Genomic DNA, 7059 nt, shown 5'->3' on the forward strand with positions numbered 1-7059 from the left:
TGTTCAATAAGATGACAATTGCCTATGCGTAGTGTTTCAACATTTTCCTATGACTTCAAAAATCAATTAAAAAAGGAAGAAACGAGAAACATTGATTTTGGTGAGTTCTAATAGGGAAAACAGTTGTTTATATTCATGGAATTTAAAAAATCATTTACACATTTCGTCAACAGATGGCGTTCCTACATTATACAAAGTATAAAACAATGTTTTCTGATGCATGTCAGATTATTTCAATTGAATTAATCCGGGAGTTTGTTACCTTTGTTCACGTTGCTTCAGTAAATTGTGGTAATTTTTGAAACATTGTTTTATACTTTTTGTCAGCTAGCAGCACTATCGGTTGACAAACTTTACAAGTAATTTTGTAATTAACTGACAACCCTCATGGGGATTGTGATGCCAGAATTGGCATACACATATTTATTTTCTATCTTTTAAAATACCTTTCATTACTTAAGCTGATTTTTATTAATAGAATTATTTTTAAAATAAATCAAAAACTTAATCTTTTTAAAACAAACATAAAATATTTATTTCTTCTCTTCTAGATTAATGTAACGGATACTTTTTTTATTTCATTACTAATGCAGACTTATATATTCACTGTCGCCTCTAATCGAAAACAAAAATCTATTTATAACTTTTTATTCTAATTTTCCAACGGCTAAATGTTTCGGTTGCATGGTTATAAGAATTCACATAAATTTGTTGGCGACTCGTGATCGCCAAGGTATTCTTTTAAACCCAATATTGATAGGCTGGTTGGCTTTGTTTTGGCTATGTAATATTTTAATAGCCCGCCAATTTTGGATCTCCTACCCATGCTTCTCCTGTGTCCGATCGGAACAAATTACACGTACTTTTTAATTTGGCTTTTGACTAGGCAGGTTGTGGGGGATTCGTCTCCCATAGCCTGTCCTTATTAATATTATTATACAAAATTGATTAAACTGAAATTCTTATGGATAATATATTTTGTAACTCGAGCTCTGCAAATATACTACTAAATAAAAGCCTTTTTTATTAATTCTAATCCAGTTCAAGTATTCTTTTCATCATCTCCTGATTTCTGCAGCAATCTTCAGTTTATCAATATCTCCAACTACTCCTCACCACCTGAATATTCCATCTTAACATTATTGGCACTCTAACTCAATAATCCTTCTTCACAAAAAATGGTGCCTAGTTACAAGGAGCGAAATATTGGGTTTACAACGCAAAAATAATATGCTGATCTTCAAATCATAATTTTTATCTTCACGGCTACTTCAAACCACTACTTCATACTGGAGCTGATGCTTAGCGGAGAATTTGCCATGCAGCGAATGGAATTGGAATTATGGAACTGTATGAAACTTGACCCTGGAATCGTTTACGTTGCTCTATTTCGTCTCATGTTCGACATTATCCCCTCCTACGCTACTCGAAAGAAATATCTATTAATTTATGATTCATCATAAAGAAGAAACTAAATTTGTGTTTCCTTCAACTCTCGTCTTGCTTTTGATTTCGTTTTCAACAGGATTTCATCGAACAGTTATCCGTTACGTATCCTTTCAATTATTTATATTTTATGTTTACAACATTTAATTGAATTTAAAATTTTTGTATGACAAATTGATAGAGCATTTGACTTGAAATTTTTTTTAGAAGTTAAAAATATAATAGAAAATTTTTAATTTTATTTAATTACAACCTGAAATTTTGTATACAACCTGAAATTTTGTAATTTATCCAGTTAAGCGGCATATTTGATTTTATTATTAGCCTTTTGGTGATGTTTATACAGTTGAAGAATTTATTGAAAATTGAATTATTGTTGGAATTAACTTATATTCTGAAACGAATATATTTTCACAGGATTTGAATAATTTAGTTTATATTTTTATTTCAGTGATAAGGATTTAATTAATTAATATACAAAAGAAGTGATGTGTAAAATCAAATTTTTTCCATATTTTATTATCTATATATAAAAAAAAAATCGAGTGTTATATATTTTATTCGAGTGTTGCATTTTTTAAAAATGAACATTAACGATGTTTTCAGTGATTTTAGGGAAATTTTATTTGTTCTTAGCAATAACATTTAAGAGTTTTTATTGTCCACATTTATTATTCTATAAAATGATATCTGAGTTATGATTTTAAATTGCCTATAACTCGTGAATTAAACTATTTTAATGTCTGAACTGAACGATGTAAATATACTTTGGTTTTCAAGAAATTTATTTTTGGTAAATTACAAGGAATGTTTTCAGACTTTCTTGCGTTCTGTTTTTATGGTGTTATGGGAGCTTTAGTGTTTCTGCATCTGATTTTACCAGTAAGCAAACTTTGTTAATTTGAAAAATATCTTCAACTCTTGTATTCATATAACAGACAATTTCTTCAAAGCAAAACAAGAAATGATTATAGTGTTGGTTAGGTGTAATTTGCATGTGAAGTTTCTTTTAATATCTTGTATTTACAGATCGTGAGGTGTTTGACATTCTACTTATGTATAAATTTATTTTCAAAGATTAATTTCTGCAATCTAATTAAGAACAACGGAACTAAAATATTCATATCATATATTGGTTCATAAAAAGAATTTCAATTTTGTATGATTTAATTGGTCATTTTAACATTATTTATGTTACGGTTAATGTTTTTCGTTGATCATTATCAAGAATTGCATTATTTCAAAAAAAAAAAATTTTTTTTATACTGTTTACCATAAATTGATATACTATAGATATATATATTTCAAGTGCATTTTTATAATTATTGTTGTTTATTTACAAATCTCATTAAACTAAACCAGAAATGTATTTTAAATAATACTGATAATAATAATGATATATTTTATAAACCCTTATGCACACTTAAATTTTGCAATTTAAATTAGCTTCAAGCTAATTAAGTTATTTTGAAGTGCTCATAAATATCAATAATTAACTATCTATTTTTTTGAAATGTTGAAATTTTCAAATAAGATAACTGTACTTAAATATGGAATATTGACATCTACACAAAAACACAATAGGGAATAACATGTTATTAAAATGTATTATAAGGATTAAGCTATCCCAAAGTGATTCTTAATCAGTACTTATAGTAGTGTAACATAATTTCACCCAGATTTATTTTAAGAAGTAAAATAATAAACACACAAGTACACACTTTTGTTATCTTATGAAACCATATTAAACTGATATTCCAGTCCTTTATAAGTTAGGTTGGTATGAGTGTTTGCAAATTTGAAAATTAAAGAATTCAACCTATATATTTTTTTCTTCAATTAAAAATTTCATTAACTGTCTCATTGTTGCTGTTGTTTTGCATGGAGGCATCTGTGCAGAATGATTTATGGTGATTTTCTTTACTTAGGTGCCAGGTAATTAAAACTCATTAAGTGACATAGAGATATTTTTATAATAATATGAACATAGTAATAAATAATTCATCTAATATTTTTTTTAATTTTACAATAGCTATTATATTGAGCACAAATAGTTTTTCTCTTACATAAGCAAGCTATTTTATTCAATGCAAGTGCATATTCAATAGGGTTAATCCAAATAGTTACTCACGAATATTTTGTTTCATCAAAACATAAGTAAATTCAGAAATTTTATTATTATATATATATATATAAAAAAAAAGAAATTCTATTGATTTGAGCAATGCAATTGTCAAATATTTTTTTAATATTCGAATTTCTATTAAATAAGTGTCTAACTGAGCTAAAAATAAATTCATGAAATTCAAAATAAGAATAATTGAGCATTTTTATATAATGTGATAATATTTTCCTTCATTAAAATGAAGTGAATTTTTATATATGCAGTAAAAAAAAAAAAAAAAAAAAAAACAATAACTTTTATCTTCTTGAATATAATATACAGCCATGATAGTATAAATGATAATACAATGCATCATGTATGCAAAAATTCAGGTTAGAATCCTGATCATAGGCTTGCTATAACATTAATTCTGAAGTTGATGGGGTTAATAAAAAAAAAAAAAAACTATAAAATTATTTTACCTTGAATTTAATACTAGATAGCTGTGATAGTATAATAGTTAATACATTGTGTCACAAAAATTCAGGTTTGAATCCTGATCACATGCTTTCTAGGTCATATTAGTTAGTTCAAAGGTTTAAAAAAAAAAAAAATTTAAAAAAAAAAAAAAATATAGATATACATACTGCATTTTTAGATAATTTTGCCTCTTGAAATATAAGAGATGAAAATTTTGCCTCTTGAAATATAAGAGATGATAATTTTGCCTCTTGAAATATAAGAGATGAAAATTTTGCCTCTTGAAATATAAGAGATGATAATTTTGCCTCTTGAAATATAAGAGATGATAATTTTGCCCCTTATGAAAAAGGGATGACTAAACCTAGGTAAATAATGTAGCAGTCTGATCAACTGTTTACTTAGAGCTAAAATAAAAGCTCATATTTTTTTTGAATGATATGCTCTGCTCAGTATGTTTTTAATAATAAACCAAAGAATTTTATTGACACTTATAAATATTTGATAGTAATAAACATTTTATTAATTTATAATCAGAAGTATAGAATATGATATGATAAATTGCACTTATATGTTTAAATATTTTAGATTGTATATGTATATCAATGTGAAAAAGTATAGATAATAAGGAAACTATATGGTAAAATGAAATGATTTTGCAAATTATACTATTTGTTATGATTAAGTTTTCTCAAATTCGAGAGAAATTAGAATATCCTGTCCAGGTGATGACAATGCTCAGCTAATTTCACATCAACATAAGATTTAATAACATGAGTATTGAAAAGATATATTTGAAGTATAACTTGATGTCATAAATTTTTTATAGTTTTGCTTTGATATTTAACTATACATAAGTGTATATTATAAGTTCCATGGATATATTATGTTTTAATGCATAAAATGTTTTTGTAACATGGGGGAGATCCATTAATAAAAAATAAAAAAAAATATCTATATATATACATATTTTTTTTCTGTGTTCAGCGGGGATATATGTGATGCCAGAATTGGCATACACATATTTATTTTCTATCTTTTAAAATACCTTTCATTACTTAAGCTGATTTTTATTAATAGAATTATTTTTAAAATAAATCAAAAACTTAATCTTTTTAAAACAAACATAAAATATTTATTTCTTCTCTTCTAGATTAATGTAACGGATACTTTTTTTATTTCATTACTAATGCAGACTTATATATTCACTGTCGCCTCTAATCGAAAACAAAAATCTATTTATAACTTTTTATTCTAATTTTCCAACGGCTAAATGTTTCGGTTGCATGGTTATAAGAATTCACATAAATTTGTTGGCGACTCGTGATCGCCAAGGTATTCTTTTAAACCCAATATTGATAGGCTGGTTGGCTTTGTTTTGGCTATGTAATATTTTAATAGCCCGCCAATTTTGGATCTCCTACCCATGCTTCTCCTGTGTCCGATCGGAACAAATTACACGTACTTTTTAATTTGGCTTTTGACTAGGCAGGTTGTGGGGGATTCGTCTCCCATAGCCTGTCCTTATTAATATTATTATACAAAATTGATTAAACTGAAATTCTTATGGATAATATATTTTGTAACTCGAGCTCTGCAAATATACTACTAAATAAAAGCCTTTTTTATTAATTCTAATCCAGTTCAAGTATTCTTTTCATCATCTCCTGATTTCTGCAGCAATCTTCAGTTTATCAATATCTCCAACTACTCCTCACCACCTGAATATTCCATCTTAACATTATTGGCACTCTAACTCAATAATCCTTCTTCACAAAAGGGATGAATTCCCTTATTTCTTATGCAGCAAACGCATGCAGTTTTCTGCCGTTTTTATTTAATTGATTTCTCAAATCTAAATTCAGTTATTTTAAGGAACTCGGCACTTTACGCATCGAACGTGTCAATAAATTATGAAAATGTCATTCAGTAAGATTAATTATTATTTTTAAATACTCTAGAAAACCAATTCAAATGTAAAATTGAAAGATCAAAACAAAAAGTTTCGGCTTTAACACCAAAAATTTTCAGTACTATACTTTACAACAAAAAATGGTCAAATGAAACACCAAGGAATTATCTATCTGCAGTAAATATCGCTAATGTTTTAGTAGCCGCTGTTTTTAGTGTTTAGTAATCTCAAAACTTGTTAAAACAAAACATAACAATAAGATAGAACTCCCATAAAAGTCAGCAAAGTTAGTTTTACCACACAATGTACGACAGGAACTGTTAATTTAGAAGGCATACAATCAGCGATTTTCGAAATAAAATTAGTTTTATCAAACCTAGGCGCATGACAGGGAGAACTTTAAACAAATTTTACTTGGGTTCAATCGAACGGAATTAGATACTAAATATTATAAAATTATTTAAAAATAATTAAGAGGAGCCATAATGATTCGGGAGTTAGAGAGTTTGAATCCCGGTGAGATGACCCGGGTTCAAATCCCAGCTATGTCAGTTCTATGCGAAATCCGCACCGACCTTAGTACTAACTTAGAATATCCTCAGTGGTAGTTGGATCATGGGTTAGAGTTGTAATCCGTCAGGTTGAATGTCGGATGTTTTCTTGGTTTTCCTCTCCGTGTAACGCAAATGCGGGTAAATTCCATTAAAAACTCCAGAAGGCAAATTCATCCTTCAATTGATCCAAGAGTTCCCTTGTCTTCTGGATTGGATTCAAAACTACAAGGCTACGGATTTGAACATCGATAATCATAAGTTTGAAATTGGGTTGGCTGTTTAACTGTGATTATAAATGAATAAATATAATTAAGAGATGTATGCAAATCTCTTTATGAAAACGTAATTATCTTTTTTTACGCAACTAAAAGTACATATGCTGTTTGTATAAGTGACCCTTTTTTGGCCTGTTTAAGAACGTGCCAGACAACAACAAACTTAGGCCTTTCGTTTATCTGCTATTTGATGATTTGCAGGAATAGTTAAAAGTAGCGTTTTTGGGGCCAAACACAATTCTTTAATACTGTAAATAACTGCGAGCTTGGCATAAACATTCTCCATTA

Source organism: Parasteatoda tepidariorum, chromosome 3, assembly GCF_982258835.1.
Source record: "Parasteatoda tepidariorum strain Cologne lab strain chromosome 3, Ptep-v5.0, whole genome shotgun sequence".
Lineage (NCBI taxonomy): Eukaryota > Metazoa > Arthropoda > Arachnida > Araneae > Theridiidae > Parasteatoda > Parasteatoda tepidariorum.